The sequence below is a fragment of the Argiope bruennichi genome, chromosome 11, assembly GCF_947563725.1.
Source record: "Argiope bruennichi chromosome 11, qqArgBrue1.1, whole genome shotgun sequence".
Taxonomy (NCBI): Eukaryota; Metazoa; Arthropoda; class Arachnida; order Araneae; family Araneidae; genus Argiope; species Argiope bruennichi.
Window position 1 is genome coordinate 95,860,706 of NC_079161.1, and position 26,111 is coordinate 95,886,816.

Here is a 26,111-nt window from a genome sequence, read left to right on the forward strand (position 1 = left end):
ACCAGACACAATAATCCGGTTTTAATCCGTCATTTTCTCAATAACAAACTAAGTAAGAGTCTTTGTTCATACCTTATTAGAATGAATAAGAAAGTAAAGAGATTGAACTTTGGTAATCTCGTAAATCTCTTCATAAAATTGAGTTATAACAATTTGCCCTGTCCCTAAAACTCCATTGCAAAGTATGTTAACTTTTGTGATACACATAATGTTTTCAACATTTCATAACCTTTTGACTGGAGGAAACTGGATTTCTATCAATTGGAGTTTATTCTGATAGTCTAAAGTTTTGATTACTTCAACATATTTCTATTAAAATACTTGATAATGAGTTCGAAATTAATCCAATAAAAACGATTTGTATAGTTTTTAGAAATAAAATTAAAATAAATTTCGAATGAATTGGCATTTAATATTTTTCTGATATTACTACATGGGCAATGTTCTTATAAGAAGGGATTATTCACCAAAAAATCGCAGGCCACAGATTTTCGTGTTTCAGTTCATACCAAATATTCATGCAGCGCAATTCAAACTATGAAAATGCTTACATGAAATCCTTTTATATGTCACTTGGATGCAAGAACGAAACATAATTAAAATTTTGTCTTCAGATCCGCTTATTTCGTTCTTAGCAATAGTTCATAGCTAAAAAAAAGTTTAATTCAAGAAAAATGTATCCCATAGGATGTCTAACTAACAAAATGAAGAACTCTACAGTTTATTTTGCAGCATTATTCTGAACGAAACAATTTTTACATATTTACATAAGACTGCAGGTTGATCGGTAAAGTCTTTAAGCCTTTTAAACTGAAATTTTATCGTATAGCCAGGAAAGTAACGTTAAACAAAAAAATGTAGCCTCAGATCCTCCTCTTTCCCTCCCCAAGGGCGTTTTCATTTTTTTTTTTTAATTCTCTTCTGTGCTTCAATTTCAGTTTGCCGTTTCTTATCTCGGAAAAATTGCACGATAATACTAGAGAATAAGAGAGAAATCATTTCCAAACAACAAAAGATCATAATTTTAATCATAAATATCTCTGCCAATTTTAGAGAAAACTCCATAAAGCATTTTTCTGTATTTTTAATATACAGTTTTTGCATATGTGCAGTTTTTAAATAAATGTTTGACAGGTTCTTCTTTACTTTTGTAGCTTATTTGAATTATAATAATTATTAATGATTACTATCATGATTTGGATTATAATAGTATTTATTAATAGAAAACAAAAGTTTCACAAAAAATTAACGAATGAAATTATTTCCATAAAAAAGTGAGTGCTCTTAAATTATTTGGCATTTATTTTTATTAACCATTATTTTAAAACTATTTTAAAAAATAAATATTTTACTATACCACAAATCATAGAATTGTAAAATTATTTCCATTTTCATGTCAATAGATAGTTTTCGGTGTGCTGACACATCATGCAAATTCTCGTGTGATCTCCTGGGTTAATAAAAGTTTAAAAATCAGCTTAATAAATGAATATTTCTCATTTAAACTAAAAAAAATGCTTATTTTAAAAACTAAAATTTACTAAACATCAATGCCTTCTCTGAATATTATCGAGTCATTTAAAAAAAAAAACTCTAATGAATATTCAACAATGAATTTTAAATATAATCTTGATGCGCATGTTGTGCTAAACTTCATTATCCCCATTCGGATTATTCGAAACTTAAAGATTTAAAAAAAAGTTTTTTTTTTATGTCTATTAGTAAAGGAAATGAGAAACGTATTCAACAAAAGTCACGCGCTTTGATTTTTTCCAGACTCAGCTTGGCATGAATAATATTTGCATAATCGCCAAAGGAAGATAAAATAAAGTTACTTTTACTAACCTGGACTCAACAATTTCAGTGAACAATGCATATTTTTTTTCTATTGCAAAGAGGATTTGGGAAAAAATTAAAGTCTGTGTCATAATAAAGTATAAATGCTGGATTCTTTTCAATATTTCCTCGCTCCAGATGCTTTAAAAAAGGAAATTTGAACTTCTAGCTTGAAACGCAAGTAGAATGATAATACGTTAAAATGTTTCTTCTAATAGTGTTTTTTTAGCTTTTCTGAATTACACTTATAAAAGTCACAGAAATAAATCAAAATCTTTCAAAATGCCAAAGAATTTCATTAAATATAAAAAAATATATATATACTCAGACAAATTTTGAAAGAAATATTTTTAAAATTCACATTTTTTTTTAAAAAAAATTCAAGTTTATATTAATAGAGTCGACTCCACATTAAATAAATTATTGAACCTATCAACAACTAATAAGTGGTAAAAATCTATAGTATCAGTAGCTACATAATAATTTGAGATATTCAACATTACTAACAGTGTGTGTGTGTGTCAGCTTGTGAGTTGTGTGTGCATGCGTTGTTTCTGTATGTGTGCCTCTTGAAATGGTTCTTCAAATTACTTACCTATAAGCTTGAAATAAATGTTAATAAAATACTTCTTTTCACAATCGATACTTAAAAGTGTTATCATTTACGCAGCGTAAAATTTCTCATCACTTTTATGATACCCGTATTTGCAGAAAAAAAATGCTTTATCTTCATTTGTAATTTGCGTCAATAAGTAAGTTGTAGAAAATAATATTATCCACGTGGAAAACATTTCTTATGGAAACAACCTTTTTGAATTTTTCGAAAATAAATATTATAATCTTGTTATTCTGAATGCTTCTTAATAAAATGTAAGTCTTAGAATCGTTTTGAATTGATACTTGATATCAAGGATGGGCATCAAAATAAAAGTGTTCCTTTTCAACTCTTTCATGAGATTTGTTTACAAAATTATTTTTTTTTAATTATCTTTCAATTCAAATAAAGATACATGTTGTCATCAATTAATAAATAATTGTAATTATTAAATTTTTAAAATTGAATTTATTGGAGGGCTGGCTCCCTTTTTCTGGAAAAGTATTGAAACTCAATGGTGAATAAATTTTTCTTAAAGCCTTTCCTGAAAATTTAAGCCATTTATATATGATTAATTTCTATTAGTCATTAAAATTAATATTAATTAATTGGATTATAAATTCTTATTAAATATATGTGTATCGAAATTCTTTTGGTTAAAGATTTGTTAACTGTAGAGTTACAAATTTTGTATCGCTAAGAATATATAATTTAAAAGTAAAATTAACGTCATCAACATTTAAACAAAGAGAATCAGCAATTATTGGGTGCAAAAGATTTTATTGTACAGTTTTTTTTAAAGTCTTCTGAGCCTAGTCGTTATCCTTCTAGAAAAATATTTTTCTGGGTTTCATTCCTTTATACATTTTTGAAATCTTATTTCAGAATCGAAAATAATGTAGAACGCATTTCAGTAGAATGGAATTAATTTTAATAATTCGTGAAATCCGACCAACTCGAGCAAACATTTGATTTAAATTTCATAATACTTCATTAATCTACATTATTGGTATAAATAAAAATGGATATAAACTCTGTCCGAAAACAAATACAGTGCTGTTATATCTCCTAAAATTTAATTACTATATTTCCATGAAATAAAAAAGATTCCATGATAAACAATTCAGTGAATTCCAAATGAATTTCGAAAGCAAACAAAATCGGAAATATTATAGAGAAATTAATTTTGAGAATTCCTTTCCTTTTAAAAGAATTTTAGAAAGAATCCGAAATACGTCGTAATTAATCATTAACAAAGCGGAAATAAACAATTAATTTAAGAATAATCTGACTTGAAGTTGCTTTAATATTTTGGATTAATGTTTACAATCTCTGGCAGATAATTTTACCGTCAAGTTCTTCTTTCGAAAATATTTCTTCAGAACATTCTAATATTTTTAAAAGATATGGAATTTAATAATAAAGAGGGCTACAGAAATCTAGTATCAAGAGGTAGAAACTGTGTAGCATTGATGAAAAATTAATTTATATATATATCTTAAATATATCTGAAATTGACAGGTGGTTTATTTAACAAGATTTTAATGTTTATTCGATTTAAATTGAATTGACACGACATGAAGTCGGTTGATATGAAATTGTTACTTTTTAAAATATGAACGTGTTGGTTGTTCAAATAAAATCAAAATGCATTTGAATGTTGTATTGTTTCGTCACTAATTCTTATATTTTAAATTTCAATTCGTCCTCATATTGAATTCCTAATTTGGATAATATGGTATAATAAAATGTTAAATTGTATCTCCGCACTGTTCCTATGAGGTTATTTGATGTCACAATGAAATAATTGTTTAAAAAAATACAATTTTTCTTTAATTTAGAAGATTTTTAAATAAACATTGAAATTTTTTTTAAACAATTGTTTTTAATTTAACTGAATAATACTTTTTTTTTCAGAATTCAAATTCAATTCTGAGACCAAATGCATTTATCACATCATTTTAAGAAACATCTTTTTAATCACTTATATATTTTTTGAAAGAACTAAAATATAGGTTCCTAATTTATTCAAAATGAGTTATTCACTATTTTGAGGATGTTGTAGTTACAGATTAAAACTCTTCTAGCACATCTGCGAGAAACTTTTTATCTTAGAGGTAGAAAATAAAAATATCTTTTCAAATTTAATTTTTTAATCAGTGTCATTTTGCTCTGAATGTTTTCAAACTTAGAAGATCTGGACTATTATACATTATCTAATGTTTGCATTTCCTGGATTTTAAGAGGAATGAATCGTTTTTTATTGCTATTTTGTACATCCTCAATCAAATAAAGTAATTCAACTTAAATTTCTAAATTGTGAAGAATCATTAAGGTGTATGTACACACTTAAAACTTCGAAAATTGTTCAAAATATCGAATATTTTTTTTATTGCTTAATAATGTTGTCTGATCCTTTATATTTCCATCGATACCAAGATATTGTCAATATTCAAAATATTTCTCGAGTTATAATTATTTTTCTTGAGGTGCTTTCATTAAAAACTCTAGTTACGGTTTTTTTAAAACTCATTTTATGAAGAATGGTATTTTTTCACTATGTTGCTTCATTAAAACAATCTTAACTCAACAAGAAATGAACTAAATACAATTATTTATATATCAAAATAATCTGTATGAAATAGCGGATGTTTTGTGCCTCAATAAAAGTTATATTTATAGAAATAAATTTTTTATAGATATTTAAAATTTAAAATTACAGAAAAAATCTCGCTTTTTCTATTCATTGTTGATAAAAAAAACTGTTTAAAAGAAACTATATATTTTTATAACTTGATTGAGACAGACAACATGAAGACTAATATTAGGTATAACTTCCAACTAGAATTATGTGTCTGTGTAAATTAGAATTTAAGATATCATGTTTCAAAAAATAGGCTAATTAGCTCATTAAATGTTATTTAATTAATTAATAATTAGTGTAATATGGTTTATTCTCACTGAAATGAGTTTAAACCTATATTAATGACCTACTGTAAAAAAAACTGGTTTTTTAAAGTTAAAATTTAAAAAAAAAAATCAAGTGTGTACGTACACCTTAAACAAGTAAATAATGCAGAAAAGTAGAATTCCTTTAATAATATAACATCAACTTAAAATATGACAAAAATCTACAATTTGACAAAAACTAGAAATTTAGTATGAAGTCCAATAATAAAATTTCATCTATTTAGATCAAAGAGTTTTTGTTTTCTTAAGTATGGCGTTTGCAGAAGACAGACAAGCAGCATACCAAAAATGTAAGTTTTCAGTCATAGAAAGATCTCAATCGAAATTCGTCAAAGCCTCAACGTAGAATTTTTTGAAATTAAAACAAGAGACCACGTTCAAAATGATTTTTTTCAAAATTTCTTTCAAATAATTATGTGTTTTTTTTAATTTCCTAAAAGCTAAATTAAAAAGATAGCAACGAAACAAAAATGGATCAATTAAAGGCCAAAACAGTTATAAAATTTTAAAAACATATTTGCAGAAAAGTTCAAAAAAGAAATAGAATTTTTTGAAATTAAAACAAGAGACCACGTTCAAGAAGATTTTTTTTCAAAATTTCTTTCAAATAATTATGTTTTTTTAAATGTCCTAAAAGCTAAATTAAAAAGATAGCAACGAAACAAATATGGATCAATTAAAGGCCAAAACAGTTATAAAATTTTAAAAACATATTTGCAGAAAAGTTCAAAAAATAAATAGAATTTTTTGAAATTAAAACAAGAGACCACGTTCAAGATGATTTTTTTCAAAATTTCTTTCAAATAATTATGTGTTTTTTTAAATGTCCTAAAAGCTAAATTAAAAAGATAGCAACGAAACAAAAATGGATCAATTAAACTCCAAAACAGTAATAAAATTTTAAAAACATATTTGCAGAAAAGTCCAAAAAAGAAATAGAATTTTTTGAAATGAAAACAAGAGACCACGTTCAAGATGATTTTTTTCAAAATTTCTTTCAAATAATTATGTGTTTTTTTAAATGTCCTAAAAGCTAAATTAAAAAGATAGCAACGAAACACAAATGGATCAATTAAAGGCCAAAACAGCTATAAAATTTTAAAAACATATTTTCAGAAAAGTTCAAAAAAGAAATAGAATTTTTTGAAATGAAAACAAGAGACCACGTTCAAGATGATTTTTTTCAAAATTTCTTTCAAATAATTATGTGTTTTTTTAAATGTCCTAAAAGCTAAATTAAAAAGATAGCAACGAAACAAATATGGATCAATTGCAGGCCAAAACAGTTATAAAATTTTAAAAACATATTTGCAGAAAAGTTCAAAAAAGAAATAGAATTTTTTGAAATTAAAACAAGAGACCACGTTCAAGATGATTTTTTTCAAAATTTCTTTCAAATAATTATGTGTTTTTTTAAATGTCCTAAAAGCTAAATTAAAAAGATAGCAACGAAACAAAAATGGATCAACTAAAGGCCAAAACAGTTATAAAATTTTAAAAACATATTTGCAGAAAAGTTCAAAAAAGAAATTTAAAATTTAAAATTTCAGAATTTAGACATTTGATGAATGATATGTTCAAAAACCAGCGGATAACTTAAGAAATATATTATTTAGTTCCTAAATAAAAAAATAATGTATTTTTGTATCAAATACTTAAATACTGTGTTACGGTTGCTAAATAACATGGCGGTTTCAAATATTTTCACAATATGATATATTGTAATAAGAGCAAAAATGTGTTTAAAGAACAGATTGCATATTCTATAATTCAGATACTTCTGAATACATTAAATAATTGCTACACCAAATTTGAGCGCATTATATGTATTATATTTTAATTTATGGTTTTTTCACTTTAAGATTTTTTTCCAAACATTACAATTTGAGAAAATATAATTTACAGATATAAAATAACATTAAAAGGCAAATTTTAATGTTATATTTTGTTTTATAAAATTTATTTCTGTTCTAAATTCCACTTATTAGGGATTATGCATTTAATATGACTTTTTACTTTATTCGATAATGTAAGTAAAGACTTTCAGATAAGAAGATAAATTCAATACTAAAATTGTTTCTTGATTTTTATTTGAATTTATATTTAATAAAAGTATGAAACTATTAATGTATTTGGCACTAATCTGGAACTATTTTAAAGCTATTAATTAAAGGATGAAGCATTCACTTAAAAATCTTCCCATTCAAAGATTATATTATTCATAAGACTTTTTTTGGCAATGTGGAGAATTAAATGGCTTTTAGTTCATCACAGCACATGAATGAGACTTCAATGATATACAAAAAAAAAGAATATTTTTAGCATCTGCATTCAACAAAAATTATCTAGATCTCGAGATATAAAATATTATCTACAAAAAATTTAATCCAAATCGATACATCTTTTAATAATTCGACTGACTTCTTTCTGGAAATGGTTCTACCTTGTCAGATAATTGATTTTCTGAATTTTGTTTTTATATATTGGGTTTTCAATTTGTTATTTTAAATTTCATCACAGGAGATTTGGTGAAGATTCTGTGTTTTTAATAATCTTTCCTTGAATAGACACAGGATCTCAGACTTATCTGGTTCATAGACAGGGAGACAAAAAATGACAAATATAATTTCATATTTGTGTTTTGCGTTTAAAATGTTGTCAGAAATGTATCGTTCCTTTTCTTTTCCAAAACCTGGTCAAAAACTCGATTTCAAATTTGTGGGTGATTACAGTAGTTTTTCTTCATCGTAAACGAGAAATTAAAAAAAAAATGTATATATATAGTACAAAAAATAACTATTCAGTGTTTGAAAATTTTTAAAAATATAATGCAGATACCATGTGTAATAACGTTATTTTTAATGATAACTCAAAGTTTTTAGAACTCCTACAAAAGACGCACACACTATCTGTGTTCAGACCCCTTCATCTTACTCATGGCTTCCAACATCATACAACTGTTCTTCCACTCTTCACTTCATATCCTTTTGAGGACGGCCAGAACAGTTCCACGGTGATTAGTGACATGACGCATGAATAGAAACAAAATTAAATGGATAGACATAAAAAAGCTATTTCGAAAAATAAATTACGTATTTACTTAATTTATATGCATGCTTAATTTTGATATGGTTCTTTTAGTGCAAGAACGAATCAAAAATAAAATTGCATTATTCAAAGTAATACCAAAACAGATTTTTTTTCAAAATTTACTCGATAAATAATGATTTATTTTTAATATAGAGAATTCCAAATTACCTATAAGAGATTCTAGCGCTGCCAACACCAGAGACATAAATTAATACTTCTAATAGTTAACTTTCTCTTTGGATAGTTGGTTTCTCCATGATATAAAGAGAGCAAGATAAAAGAAGCATAAAAAATAATTTTCTGAAAAAATTATGATAGAAATTTTAATTATTCTTAATTTTATAAAATATTAGTTATGTCTAAATCTAAATTGTAGATTACATCTTTATTATTGCTAATACTCATTTCTATATAGCAGGAAAAGGAGTTGAGAAAATAATCGTTTGCAAAACCTAAATAAAAATAATCGTCTAGAGAAAGCGAAGAATGGAAGCAACCATAATTTATTGATAGTGCAATTTGCAATTTAAACCACTACTAAATGAAGCTGAAGCGAATGTTGGCATGGTTGTAGAAGATAAGGCACTGGATATCATTACGACTCATAAATATTCAGTGTGATACCTTGTAACAAAGAAAGCATACTTACAAAATGCAATTTCTTACAGCTTCAAGAACAGGAACATATTTTGTCGCCACGGAAAATGACAAAAATAAGAAAAAGAAAACTAGTTTTATCCCATCTTTTATGTGTAGGCGAGATTTCCGTTTTTCGGTCTCGAATTATTGATTTTTAAGTTTTCTCTTGGTTTGTGGATTCACCTGTTGATTGAATGACAAATTCATTGAAGAATATATAATGAACATATGTATTACCTAAACGGAATATTTGGATTTAATTAATTACACTAAATTGACTCCTTATCTCTTATCCAGACATTCGGCTTTGTGCATTCTAAAAAATAAATACTAAATTTGCAGTCAAGGCTCATTTTAATGAAATTAATTTAGATCCTTATTAGTTTATTAAAATCATTCCTTATTAGTTTTTTAGATGTGAATTATACAAAAAGAAATTACTGGGATAAAATATATAAATGATTTATTGAGTTAACTTTTCAGACCATTCTGCAATAGAAAAGTACAATTTTTCGAACTATGTCCCTTTGTTTGTTAGCCTGTGAACAAAACAACTCAAATATGCTTTGAGCTAGATGAAGGAAATTTGGTATATGGACGTTACACCAAATTTGCAATTTTCTATTGAATGAAATCCATTCAGACGACGTCTATCTGCCCAGCTGTCTGAATATAAAATTGAAAAGGGGAAGATAGATGAAATTTGGTTTACATATACTGCATCTAAAGTTTAAATCTGTATCTATTATGTAATCAAATTTATCAAGTGGTTGATACTCTGTAGATCTATATTTTTGCATCCATGTGAACTCAAGTATTTAAATAAATGAAATTTAATATGTAATCTTGGGATTGCAATAGCAGGTCTATATCAAATTTTTATTTCAATCCATCAAAAAATACTTCCAAATTACAAAATCGATTTTCCCGCACTTATTTTATAACCATATTCCAGCTAATTATCCCTAAAGAACTAAGAATCAGATTCAAACGAAAGATCGATATTCCGTAACAATTGTTTATCAATGGCAGTTTTCAATAATTTTTCTTCACTATAATATGAAGCACACAACTCTCATGCGTTGGAAAGTGAAAATAAAAACCTGAACAGTCTTGCTATGCAAGGGCTTTTCTAAAGCTAACATTTTAATGCGGGGGAAATGAGTGAACACATCTATTAGAAAGTATGTAAGAAAGCTCAAGAAATATTACTACCGCTCTTTGTTCTGTATAATGGAAACAATAAAAAAAATGATAAACAGAAATAAGCACATCAAGAAATTGATTCATAAGCATATTTATTTAAGAATATTTAAAAACAAATAAAAAACTCTCCAATTCTAGGAAATCGGGAAAGAGTGCGATATAGTATTTAAAAAAAAAAAAAAATGCTAGATAATTGGAATACCAATGCAACCAATGGTAGTCTCTCCGAAACTCTTTTGCAAACCCCCCAATAAATTATTTTATTCATTTGCTATATTGTGAACTTTAAGTAAGGCTCGAATTGATGGCATTGGAGAACGATTTTTTCCCCGACAGATTGAATTAAATTTGACTCAGAACTTCAGTTGCAGTTGCATGATCACATACCAAATTTCATTTATTTAATTCATTGCGTTTCTGAACCATTGCGTCTACGCATATGGGATAGCATGTACCAATAGACAGTAAATATATTAACATATTTTATTCCAGATTTGATACTTAATTATATTTTAAATGTTTACCTTTATACAAATTCTTATTTAGCTCTCTACGTTCGGTAGTTATTAAGCTCATTTATATTTGGACACTCAGACAGACGTACTTCCTCAGAACATATTTCACTAAAAATTTAATTTTTAAATATACATAAATTTACCCAAAAGCCAAATATTTTTAATCTAGCTCAAAACGATACTGCGCTATCGAATTCATAAACAAAGAGACAAAGTATAAATCAGGCAATTCTATATCATTGTGTTCTCATACTCGAGATCTGAAACGAAAATATTCGTCAAACTCTCGAGTTTGAATATTTTGAAAACAGTTCCTCAGTACTTCGTGTAAGAGAAAATAAGAAAGATTTAGACAAAACTATTGATTAATTATAATGGGGAAACAATTTTTTTTATTTTAGAATAAACTCTATTTATACTACTTTCATTATTTTGGATCATTGTCTTCAAAATCAAAATCTTAACTGAGAAAAGTTTTCATGATTTTTTCCCCATTGAATTAGAAATGAAATCATAAAAAAAATGGTGAAATTTTTGGAATTAGTGTGTAAAAACTTAAGACAACCATAACGGAACTTATAAATAAATTGTTCAAGTGGCATCATTTTTCATACCCTATGAATTAACTTTCATGGCAGATGAAACCATTTCCAAAATAAGCTGATTTCAGAGCTTTCAGACTGAAAGGTCTTGGTTTTCAAGTAAGATAAATTCGAACAGTAGCCGTGTTATGGAATCTGCGTTAAAGGCCATTTGATAAACTTTAATAAATGATACCCTTTGATAAAATTAAATAATCTTTGATAAAATAAAAATTTAATAAATTTAATACAGTACACTCCCAATTATCAGCGGAATTGGGTGGCGCGTCCGCCGCGGATAACAAAAATCGCGGATAATCCGAAAAAAACTAAAAACGGGTATAGCAAAAATGAAAACAGTCATTCCAACTTTGAAAAATCGTTTTATGTAGAATAAAACGTAAAATAAACAGCAGAAAATGTTTAACTAACGCTTAATATTTTAGTATATCACTCAAAACTAATCTAAAATGCATTTTGTTAATGAAAACAGAAAAGTGCTTTGTACTTACGAGAGGCGTCAAGGATACACAGAAAAATCAATACATATGTACTGTTTTAATGCTGTAATGTATTATGTAATTACAAAAGCATAACTGTAAAACTACACCTTTTTTAAGAAATTAGTCATTTGTGTTTGCTTCTTGCTTTGGAAGCATTTTCACTTTGCTTGGAAGAAAAAGAAAAAAAAAAACTTAGCGCGGCAGGCGCGGATAATCGGGAGTCTACTGTAATAATACTTTAATAAAACTAAGATAAAAAACTTTAATAAATGATAAACAATTGAATTAAAATATTTCATAGTACATATACTAAGTAGGTTATGTATAATAAATTTACGTGTTTTTAGAAATTTATTTTAATTATTTAATTCTAATAAATGCATTTTGATTCATTTATTTTAAATATCCTGAACACTATATAAGAAGACAAGATTAACAATAAATATGCATTTGGGACTATAATTTCCACATAAAAGCCTATGAAAATGCGCGTTGCTTCTGTTACCATGTTACATAAAGAGTTAAGTCATTAAAACATTTTCCTGACGCCGTTTAAGGATTAAATGAATATGATATCGGAAATGAACGTATAGCACAGATAAAAAAATATTGTTGCTATGATTTTGAAATTAATTTTATATCTATATGGCCCATTGGTTACAAATAATCAAACATTTTTCCAATGTCAACTCTACTTTTTTTGCATAATGCGACATTGAATAAATAAATAATGAAACGTTTACGAAATATATATATATATATATATATATATATATATATATATATATATATATATATATATATATATATATATATATATATATATTATTTCCGAAGTGATTAAACCCAAATGGACTGAGTTTCAATAATTTGAAGATATAGAGGAAGAGGGGAGGTCGGATGAAGAAGAAAAATAAAAGAAAATTAACATTCGTTAGAAGCATCATGTAAAGATTGATCGAAAGTTTCTAGAAACTACACTTGTTTTATTTTCCTTTAATTTAATCTTGGTCTAAAAAGCAACATTGTGAGCGGTTTTTTTTTCCGTATCTTTTCCTTTTACCTTTAAAAATAAACAGAATTATTTTGCTAAATTACATTTTATCAGTCAACATTATTTTCAAAGAAACTAAATTATAAAATATTATGCAACTAACTAAGCACTGGTTAAGTTAAACTTTTTATTTAATTTTGATTCATGCTTTTGTCTGCAATATCCTCTGTACAATTAAATATACGAAGTATTAACAAAGGTACACAAATATTCATCATAAAGTACATCATATGCTTCATCCTTTTGTCAGGCATTTAAGCAAATGTTGCCGAAAGTATTTGGAAGACGTCAGCATAGCAATTACTCAACATGCAGCCGCAAAATAAGAGAAGCTGCAGTTCATCTCGCCTATTATCGCACTTTCACTCCCAAACAAAGCGGCGACACGCTAGGGAAATTCTTTACAAATTCAACATAAATGTATCACCCCATTAGAGAATTTCTGACCAGACAGTATTTATAAAAGTCTTATAACTCATAATTGTTAAACATATTCGGTTTCATAATTATAACTAGCCGCCTTTGGCGACAAGCCGGTTCGCCAATCTTAATGTCCGTTTAAATTTTAATAATTAAATGTTTTACGCAATTCCAACTTTAATAGATTCTTCATCAAAATATATTAAAACTTCAAATTTTGATAGTCATATAATTCACTCATAATATTATAAAAGCCTACAGTCATAACGTAATATGTATCTCTCTAATTTTCTGTTACCTCTCTTAGAATTTATGCTTTAAATTAAAATGGAAAGAATTAATCTGCAATTAATATAATAATATTTTTTACTGAAACAAAGCATTTTTTTATAATATGATTACTGATAACAGAGTCACTGACCGTTTAAACTTTATGGGCAAAAAGAATATCTTTCATAATTTATGTAATATCTCAAGAATTTGTCAACAAAATTTTCTCAGAATCATCATGAACAGATCGATTCATTAACAATGTTTCATTTTAAATGCATCAAACACTAAGAAAATAAAATGAATTGTTTAAAATAATCGGTCGAAAGCAGGTTAAAAAAAACTACTTAAAAAACGATGTACTTAAAACTATAAGCATATACAAAAAATATATAACTAACATAAATACAATTTACTTACAAAAGCATGCAACTAACCTAAAAATAATTTAAATGATCCGTTGATAATGGTTGTCAAGGCAAGAATCAGAACACAGTGCGCATGCGTGAATTTTCTTCGCCAGTTACGCTAACGCAAATGCGTGAATTTTTCTACGCCAGTTGGGGTAACGCTATGCAGATTATACATTTTTAATTTCCTTTATTCTGTGTTATTTTAATTCAAAAGTACTTCAGAATGAATCTGAAACATGGTTTAATTAACAATGTTTAATTTTAAATGCATAAAACATTAAGAAAATAAACAGAATCGTATGAAATAATCCGCCGAAAAAAGTTAACCCTAGCCTCATTACTGTTGGGAGAAAAAAATAACTGAAGCCTTGCTCATTTGGCGGTGGGGAAAATGGAAGATTTTTTTGGTGGGAAAGTTAGTTTTTAATTAATAATTAAAATTTCAAAAAAAGGGACCCCAGGTGCACAATCCCGACCTCTAAGGTATGCATGTACCAAATTTGATAGCTGTTTGTCAAATGACCTGGCCTGTAGAGCGCCAACACACACACACACATTGGGCTTTATTATAAGTATAGATGGACTTGGATTCCATAAAGATATAAGTGATGAATCAGATTTCGTCTTAAGAAATTTTGCAGATGACTTTTAGATTATGCTATACAATTTTTGGTCTTTTAATGGTTTAACTTTCTTAGCAATAGTGCATTTCACCTTACCATGTCCTTGATTGCATTCAGCTCACTGGTGATTTTATTTCTCAATGAAATAGTTACTCCATGGAATAACGTGTTTATTACTGTTTAACGAAATGTATCGTCAAAGAACGACTTACTTCTTTTTACTATATCGTATCCGAAATATAGAGAAAGTATTGCAATCGTAAAAAATTTATACTCTATATTTTGATGAATATCTACGTTTTAGGCCTCACTGAGTCTAGATCTTTCAGTCTGTCTGTGAACACGATAGCTCAAAAATGCTTTTAAGCTGAATTGTGTGAAATTTAGTTAATTAAATTCTTCCTTTAATTAAAATAATTTCATAAATTCTATAATAAGTTATTGTATTAACATACATTTTTTTTACTAATGAATAGTCTCGAGTTGAAATTTTGATTTATCATACTGAACGTAAAAAAGTGATTTCTCTAATTTGAAAAGTTCCAGCAATTTCGATATTCTTCAACTAGCTTAAGTGTATCGTTGTATCCTAGGAATTATAGTTTTTATACTAATTAATTCACAGTAAGCAATACTAGCAGAAAATTTTATCATGCTAATGAAGACAAAAGGAAAAATTCTACTTTAAAATTTTAAAAAGAGCCATTTTTCTTTTCATTTTAGTACTGGTGGAAATAGGCGGATGAAATACTTGATAAAACAATAAAATTAGTATGAATTTAATTACAAAAATAAAAAGCATTGCTACAAATACAGTTGGAAACTAATTTGGAAAATGTACTAAAATTAGTAAAAACCTCAAGACTTGAAACATATATTATTAAAAATCTGAAATCTGAATTCCTTAATTTTAAAATACTAAAAACAAATTTATGCGATGATATGTTCTGAAACTGTGGAGAAAATCGCCATTATTTTGAATAACTCTTAGTTAAGAGAATAGGAAATTATAATTTTGAAGCATGCTTTCTTAATGATATATTTTGGATGAAAAGGTCCTATCTTCCCTGTGAGTGTTTATCCTTATGTGATCTCATCTTTAATGTTGTTTCTTCCCAAGAAATAACTTAACAGGAAAGATAGGATTCAGCAGTATCTTATGTATATAACGTTGCATCCTGAAGGTTGCAAATCATGTAAAATTCAATTTACAGGAATTATAGCAAACCGAATACTTAATTTACGGAAAATAAGACAATCTATTAACATTATTGTTAAAAATGCGACTTTTACTATCCAATTTCAATCAAGTAGTTTATGTGATACAAAAACTGATATTCAAAAAATGGTGTGAAAATCAGTCTTAATTAAAAGATTTTAACAAACAATTAATAAATAAAACCATAAATAACGAATAATTCTAATAACGTATCAACTTTCAAACTGTTTAATTTGAATTAAAATTAATCGATTTTACGATATATAGCTGAAAGAAGATTTCATTAATAAAAAAGAAGACAATTTTTTACAGTAATTGTTCTATATGTAAGAAATTAGATTCTTGTAAAATAATTTTTATATTTTAAAAATTGTAAGTAAATCTGAAAGCAATGCAATGGAAAAAGAAAGTTTTGTAGAATCCCCAAGATGAATTATATTTTGGTACATAAAATATTCCTATCTTTATAAAATATTATTATCAATTGCATATACAGGGTGTCTCAAAAACCTTCACCTCGGCTTTTATTTCTTAAATATTGATCGTAGACATATACTGTAAATTACAAAGTTGTGTAAAAAAAGGTGCAAAACGTTATGCAATCAATGAAAATTTTCAGGGTATTAAACTTTAAAAAATACAAAATTTAAATTTTTATACGGACCCCTACAAAAAATAAATAGTGTGTAAAATGTGCCGCCTCCTACAATTTACAGTATATGTCTACGATCAACATTTCAAAAATAATAGCCGCGATCAAGGTTTTTGAGAATCCCTGTATACTATCCTTTGATATATTTCTATGTTTTTACTAAAATCCTTTATTAAATATATCACTTTAAAAAATCATTTGAAAAATTTAAGACAAAAATTCAATATGTTTCAGCATTTGCCTATTCCTTTAAGAATTGCTCGCAAACGGAAATCATAATCATTGAATGTTACAAAATGTATGTGATATCATTAACGTAAATTTAAGAATGAAACTTAGGAATTTCCTTTTATTCCATGACAATCTCGAAGAGGTATTTTTGTGGAATATGTGGAAGTATATTTTGTCCAATCTGTGAGTATTACTGAAAAAATAAATTATTGAATATCGTTTATTCGTATCTAGGTTCAATTTTTATGTGACAGTTCTTTTCAACTGTATTTAGATTCCTGCTCATAATAACATATTTAATGCGTGCCTGGCCAATAACAGAGAATTGCATGATTTTGAATTATGTTTTAACAATTTTGTTAACGGCTTTTAGCAATAATTGGCAAGCTTCTATGTTGCAGTCAGTAAGTTACGAATTTGTAGTAATCAACTAATGGTTTTATTTCTAAATATCGCGTGCCTTGATTTTAGCTGATTACTTTTTGTTGTGACTACGAAAAGAAGTGTGATGAAACATTTTATTTCGTTTTTCAAATAGTCAGTTGTTTTACGTTCAAACATTTCCGATAATAATTGATTTTCGCCTTAAGCATATATGAATAAAAAATAATTATTAACAAGCAAAACAGCAAATTTGAAAATATAAATTAAATTTTTAGAGTAAAATGGCTTTGTTATAAAATTTTAAGTATCATCGCTATTGCCAAAAATTGATATTGATTGTTATTGAATAACAAAATCGAAAATAATGCAGAAAATGTTTTTAAAATAATATGATTCAGAAAATAAAAATATACGTCTCGATTTTTAATTAAAAAAATAAATTTGAATCACGATTTATGCATTCGTTTCATTTCCAGTAAACATGAAATTCGGAGCATTTAACATGATTCGAGGTGTAAGTTTTGAAGTATTTTCTGGGATGATTTCTTTTTGGTTACAAAGGTTATTTAAATGCTATTTATCTGTTTCAGGTTATTTATCGCCCGGAAAGTCGTTATTTATTGCTGAAAAATAGAAACATCCTGTATTCTCGTCGAACTCTTATTTTTTAATTGCTTTCTTCTGTTCATAAAAATGAATACGAATCAGATGTAGATGTAGATGTTGGCTAATATAAAATTCTAAGAACTTTCATAATTATTCTGTATATCGTCATTTTCGCAAACATTCTATAAATCATCCAATCATTTACACGACATACATATAACCATTCCATACATTTTTTCTCTTAGCAAAAATTCTTTATATCTTCGTTACGATACACGCACCTGTACAATAAATCAATTCTCCGTAGAGAGGACGGAACCTGCCTTTGCCTTTCTCGTCAAAGAGTTCATATATTAATATTCCAGACTACATTCAATTCAGCTTTGAAAAGGGTGCAATAAATTAAAAAAAATCTGTTTAAGATTTTGAAGCTCATTTTGAAAAAGTACTATATTTATTGAACTAAACTAATCATGTCTGTGTTTTTTTAATTGATAACGTTGTGGAGAAAACTTATCGGAAAATCAAGATATGGTACGCAGCGGGTGTATGGTAAAAAAGAGTTCAACAGACTGAATAATGTATTATTCTACATGGAAGCAGGAATTCACTGCTTCAGGAAGCAGACAAAGCCTACAAAAGCAACAAATCAGTAGTAGACATTGCAAAGCTCTCAAAAAGAACTTGCTTAACTATTCATTTGAGCTCAAAGAACTGATTATTCTCTAATGGTTCAATGCTCGACTCAGTACTTATTAAAATCAGTTCTATATCCCGTCTATTTATAGTTTCTCTCCCAGGGCAAAAAGTTGTAGGAAAATCACATAAATAGCGTTATCGAGATTCTTTTAGATTCTGGGATATTTTGAAAATTTTTTTCTTTTAGATTCTGGAATTTTATTGCCAAAACCATTGAAGCCGGAGTCCGTTTATTTGACATATATTTAGCTTTCATCAGAACTGTCTGTAAGACTGTCTTTCGGATCAAGAGACTTCTGTGGAGCAGCATTAATCTACAACAATATGTACTAGCCACCTGAGATTTCAATTTTTTTCTCTCAGTATATTTCTTCTATTTAAAAATATAAGATGTCGTCAGAAGGGATTCCTTATATTTTAATCTTCGATTTAAAATATCATGGATTTTTTTCTTTGTATTTTATTTATTATGTTCTGACCTTTTCTAGTTAAAATATTAAAAAAAAGTTTCAGAAAAGATATGTAGATTTGCATTTTATATAAGCTACCAGCCAAATTGTTTTACTATTTTCAATTCAAATCTTTATCTTATCAACAACAGTGAATCTTGTCTTTTCGAAAATAACCAACTTTCTGGCAGATTAGAAATTTCAACTCGTATAAGAATTTCAAGAGGGAGTCAAGCATGCTAAAATAATTTGTTTTACTTAGAACTTTCGATCGAAGATGCAAAGTGTTACTGTTATTTAAAGTTCTAATAATAAGAAATCCAGTTCAAAAATATAAACTTAAATATCTGTGACCACAAGATTTAAAAAAAAAATAAATATCGCTGAAGATTTGAAAAACGTAATCGCGAAATTTAATGGTACCAAAGGGAATCATAAAATAGAATTCTAAATTTCAACATTTGTGATTTTTCAGAAGTATTTAACTGATTGATTTTTAATTGAGGAAACTTAATTTAGATATATAGAGCAGTATAGTGAAGTTTCGAAAATTTTCAGAGAATAATTCTCAGTTTCTCAACAGTATAAGCGCGTGTCCGAATTTATTTCATTTTTTATTTATTCACTAAATTCTTAAACTCATATAATTTTTATGAAACATTTATATGAAAAATTGAAGAATTAAGGATCCGATGCAGTCGTTGTACGAAGAAAATTTGTAACATTCTGAAGAATATTTTAAATTAAAAAAATATTGAAAAAAACCATAAGGAAACATGCAGAAACACTTGCATAAAACAGCACACAAGCAGCAGATCGGTATGAGATTGTCATAACAGAATAAAGCGCTTAGAAAGAACTCGTTCAACTTTTCGCTTCAGCTCAATTCAGCTGACTTATTATTCATCACTGACTCAATATTCGATTCATTATTAGTTGATATCAGCTGTATGTCCCACCTTTTTACAGTTTTTCCGTAACATATCAAAGAGGATTCAAGAAAGATTATAATTCATCCCCTAATACATTTACCGCTAAGATCCGTGTAGATTTGGAATGTTCTATTTTGCAAACAAATGGTCACAAACTGATTCTGCATCCGTCAGAGCTATTTTAAAACTTTCTTTTTTATCATAAGCCATACTTCGATATGAAACAACATTATACATTCGTTACAATATTATATCAAACTTAGTGTTACAGAAATTATCTCTGTAAAATATGTTTAAGTTCAAAGTTTTTATAGTTTATGAAATTCATATTATCAAAATTGAAACTAAATAGATAGTTTCAAAAAGGAAATTTCAAGATATGATGTCAAAATTGAAGCGGTGAATATTTCAGCTAAAATACTTCAAAATTGAAATCCGAAAACATTAAAGGCATAAATCGCAAGAAAGTTCTTAAATCTTTTTTTCTTGAATTTAATTTTTCTTTCTATTTTCCAGCAATTAAAAAAGTTTCATTTTTTCATTGAAATTTTCCTTTACATTAAGTTAGCCCAATTTCATTGTACCAAATTAAAGCTCCTTAAAGCTATATTTATTATTCCTTTATAGCTCTTTAAATTAATTCTGTTTGTGTTTAGAAAAAATTTCCAGTCTATAAACACCACATCTATATCAATTTTGATAATTAACAACAGCAAAATATTCCATTATCCCCCAAGGATAACAAATTAAAAGCTTTCATCAACATGCGATATAAAATCAACGAAGCAACTTGCGATTTGGCAACAGGCTTATATCTAATTTCTCACTTTTGTGCTAGCGAATAACAGAAATACTAAAGAGCCATAATTATTAAATAGTATTTACTTTATTGACATAACACAAATAATAAGGTTGTTCCGAATTACAATCATCTCTGAGAATTGGCCTATCAAAGAACTGAGAACTAATCAGTTTATTTGTTGAGTTTTCCTTGGAGGGAGCCTCTTTCCGAGAAGAATATCTTCTTGGAATATCAATAAGTTTCATATTTGCTCCATGTATTGAATTCAGAGAGTCAAAATTAATTCTTTCTGTTTAATAAATATGAATGTAGATAACAACAGCGTACGAAGAAGTCAGTTTATAGATATTAACACAGTTAGCTTTACACGGAGGCCGTTGTAATTGGAAAATTGTTTTTGGGTAATCACTTAAAAGCATATTAATTATAATTTTTCATTCTCTATTTACATTTTAATATAGTTTAATATTAATATTTTATTTTATGATACATAATTGGAATTTTTTATTTAGCTAAATTATCTTAAATATTTCAGGTTCTAATCTGTTTCTTAAACTGATCATTATTAATTTATCCAAATATAGCTGTTTCACAAAAACTACCACACAAGAAAAATGCACTACGCACTAAATGCACTAAGTGGGGGAAGGGCGGTTCAAAACTCTAAACAAATCACATTTAGAGTACGATTTTTTATAGAAAAATTACATTCTTAGATTATGAAATTCTCTGATATGAATTGTTGCTGTCATAAAGTGTTAAGCATAAGTAAAAAAAAATGAATGTGAGATTTTGAACGATATTTAAGCTCAAATTTCATTCAGAACAAAATAAGATATTTTTGAATTCTGTCTGTTCTAGGAACACAGTTGTTCAAACAATGCAACCTCTCAGACGGATAGAATTATGTATTTGATCTTTGTGAACTGAAGAAAGTAGATATTTTATTTACAAAGAACAATCTCCAATCCGTTTATCAATTATTTTGACTTCATGTCCTATATATTAGAAATATATTTCTGTTACACGTCTAAACACGGCACACTTTAATAACTAGAATTTTATGAGCTAAGTTTTCTATATTTTAAAAATTATTGGATTTCTAATCGAATTTAAATGTGATTCTTAATTTTTTTATTTATCAGTAAACAAAGTTAATAATCTTAATGTTATTTGCTCGTATTCAAAAATTGCTATTCTTGGCCTGTACCTGAGCATAGGAAAGAATTTGCGCCTTTGACCAGTTTCCGGTGTTCATTTTTTTTTATTGGTTCTAGTTATGAGTGCACTATTATGTTAAGAATGGTGACTTTAAACCTGCTCAGTTTTTCATTTATTAAGTAATTAAATTTAAATTAATAAACACATTAAAACAAAAGCTCTCATTTAAACTTTTAAATAACTGATGACATTGAAATGTGCAAAAATGATATCGATAAATGTGCGATGAAATCTTTGGTACCTTTATTGCCTGAATCAAACATTGGTTTTTCAAAATTTGGCAATTATATCTTACTTTATGGCAAAGACTTAATTAAGACAAAATTATCTTACTTTATGGCAAAGACTTAATTAAGACAAAATTATCTTACTTTATGGCAAAGACTTAATTAAGACAAAATTATCTTACTTTATGGCAAAGACTTAATTAAGACAAAATTATCTTACTTTATGGCAAAGACTTAATTAAGACAAAATTATCTTACTTTATGGCAAAGACTTAATTAAGACAAAATTATCTTACTTTATGGCAAAGACTTAATTAAGACAAAATTATCTTACTTTATGGCAAAGACTTAATTAAGACAAAATTATCTTACTTTATGGCAAAGACTTAATTAAGAAAAAATTATCTTACTTTATGGCAAAGACTTAATTAAGACAAAATTATCTTACTTTATGGCAAAGACTTAATTAAGACAAAATTATCTTACTTTATGACAAAGACTTAATTAAGACAAAATTATCTTACTTTATGGCAAAGACTTAATTAAGACAAAATTATCTTACTTTATGGCAAAGACTTAATTAAGACAAAATTATCTTACTTTATGGCAAAGACTTAATTAAGACAAAATTATCTTACTTTATGGCAAAGACTTAATTAAGACAAAATTATCTTACTTTATGGCAAAGACTTAATTAAGACAAAATCATCTTACTTTATGGCAAAGACTTAATTAAGACAAAATTATCTTGCTTTATGGCAAAGACTTAATTAAGACAAAATTATCTTGCTTTATGACAAAGACTTAATTAAGACAAAATTATCTTACTTTATGGCACCCATTTCTTAGTTGGCAGCACTAAAATTACAAGCTAAAGATGTATGATGAAGTAATAGTAATAAAGTGACATACTCCTTTTAAATGGAGTTTCTATTTTTTGAAAGAAAAAGGGGCAAATATCACTATTTTGATTAATTTTTAAATAATTTAACGACTAAATTAATAATGAATTGCTAAGATATTGTTCATATCATCATCATTTCCATATTGTGCTTAAAATTTAGAAATATTTTTATTCTCTATTCCTTTAAAAATAAATTCTAAAATTTACTTCAATCTCCCAAATATATTTATTTTACACCATTACAATTATGTTTCAAATGAAAACGGAAATCCTTCGTGGTAGAACGTATGTTAAAAAGTTGGATAAAGGTGATACAAATGAATTACAAACTATCTCACAATTTGATAAAACCATCTAGGATAAAGTATCCGTAATCTCCTCTAAGGATAAAGTAATCTTTTTCTGGCGTAGTTGTTAGTTTTGAATAAGCTCACACTAATATTGTTTTTAATTGATAAAAAATTGTCGCGAGACCAAAAGTAATTTTTGTAATACTTGCTTTTCATGATATAGAACTGGATAAATATTTTTATTCAACTTCGTAAGTATTTCTTTCAAACAAAACAAATTCAGTACCTGGGGCATGATCTTTATATTACACTCATATATTTTCAATTTTTCTTTCAGTTGACAACACAGATTGATGGTAATTTCATACAAAAGGGGTAAGTCAGCCATCTGACTCTCCGACCCGCCACGAAGACACACGGATTTAAACCACAAAAACTGAATGACCGGACCGCCGCAACAGCAACATTGGCGGGAACTGTGGTTGCGTCCTAAGGGTCATCACCGGCCACGGTACAACCTTCCCAGAAGGAAGTACGTCCCGTCATCGATGGGAGGAGTCAGATCCCCCACCTATTAGTGTACTCTCCAGGGTGGCGAGATCCAGCCACCATGCTGGAAGCATCTCATCCTCATTTCGAGGTGACCCCAGCGGGGGTTTGTACAAAAAGGGTAAGAAGATAATCAAGAAGTTTCCACAATGATTTTCTTTTATAAGAAAAAGTTTAAAGTCTTCGAGTTTCTAAAATTATTGTTCTTTACACAAATCTGCAATAAAACAATTTCTAGCCCACTATCGCTAGAACGAACGTCTTTCTCCGTAAGAAGCGAATCTTTGATTGCCAGTTTTCGATTACAATAAAATGGGGTAAATTGATTTATAAAGTGAGTGTGACAGACTGAACTATCTATTTTTATGTTCTACTTCCCCAGAACTCTCAATATTTATTCCAATGAACTGAAAGTCTATATCTTTAAGATTAGGAATGAAATAATTTTTTTTTAAAAAATCCAACTTTCACAGAAAAATTACCTATCTTCGCAGGTTCTTGACTCCATTCGTAGCAAATTGATTCGTCCGGCTGCAGTAAATAAAGACGGAAACATTTTTTTTCCAAGAAAGGTTTCTCTTCCATTAAGAGCTTCTAATGGATTTTGGATTATAACTGTAGAGTAAAAGGATTACTTGGCTTATAAATAGAAATTCCATTTAAGTTGAGTGAGTTCAACTGGAAACTCTCTCAACTCTAGATTAGGTTATAATTTTTATTTTTAATTTTCTGAGATTTATTAATTAATTTCTAATTTTTTTCTAGTACATGATGTATAACGTTGGATAAATCGTTAATTTTATTTGATTTTTTTGATTTTTCTGTTCTATTGATTAGATTTTAGCAAGTAATAGACTTAATAAAAAATAAATGAATATATGTATAGGTAAGGGAAATTCAATTAAATTTCATTAGGCTACAATACATTGTTTTATAAATATTAATATGTATAATTAGAAACAATTTGGGCTTATTTTCTCAGAATTGGTAAAATCTATTATACAGCATTCCTACAGCAATCACACTCTTTTAGCTACAAGAATTGCTTTATAATATTAATGTGACATCTTTCAAAGCTTTATTTAAACGCCTTTTACAAATAAATAAATAAAATAAAATAAAATAAAAATAGCTCAGCATCACAAAAATTTATCTGCAAGAGAAATCATGACCTTTTTTTAAGTGTAGACAACCCCGTTAATAGATTGAGAAGTGCATTATATATACACTACAGGTCAAAAGTATGGCCGTGGTGGCCTGGTGGTAAGGTCTCGGTTTCGGAACCGGAGGGTTTCAGGTTCGAGACCCGATTCCACCGAAGAACAGTCGTGCAAGGGGGTCTGTTGCACGTTAAATCCGTCATGAACAAACGTCCTCCCCTGGTGTGGTGCGGTGTGGAGAGGGGGGTGCCAGCTCAGGTGTCGTCCTCGTCATCTGACTGGAAATTACGAGGTCCTTCCCAAAATAGCCCTAGTGTTGCTTCAAACGGGAAGTTAATATAACTAAGCTAAACAGGTCAAAAGTATTGCAAGTTTGTAAAATTTCACGTTTTTTCAAGAATAAGCCCCTAAAATGTAATAAGTTTTCATTTAAAGTGATATTTTTTAATGCCAATATGTTAAATTAGCCAAAAGGTGAGATATAATTAAGTTATTGAACAACAAAAAAATATTTAATTTCAAAAAGAATAAAATACAAGCAAAATGTACAGGTTATCAGTATCGGAATCCATTTTTGTTTCCCGGAATAAAAGGAAGTAAAGAAAAAATTTAATGTTCTTTTGATCAGAAGATTATTAAAAAGTTCAGGCTAACAGAAAATCATTTAATATTTGGTTGGGACACCTCTGGCTTTTATCACAGCAGTCACACTGTTAGGCATGGAATCCACAAGGTTTTATAACACTTTTTTCAGTACTGCATGGTGACAAATTTTAATTATTGCTTCCTGAAGTTTTCTTTTTGTTCTGGGAGTATTCTCAGTTATTTTTTTCCCATTATACTCCATACATTCTAAATTGTGTTTAAATCTGCGAGTTTCCTGTTCATGCGAGAATATGAATACCATGTTTTACAAATGCAGCCTTAATCTAAAATAACGAATGTTTCGATTTAGAGATCAGAGCAGAACTGAAATGAAATTTAGAATTAATTGCAAAGTTATTCTTGACTTTTTCCATGTATGGCAGGTTCTAGATCTTGCTGAAATATTCATTTCTGCCTTGAGAACAT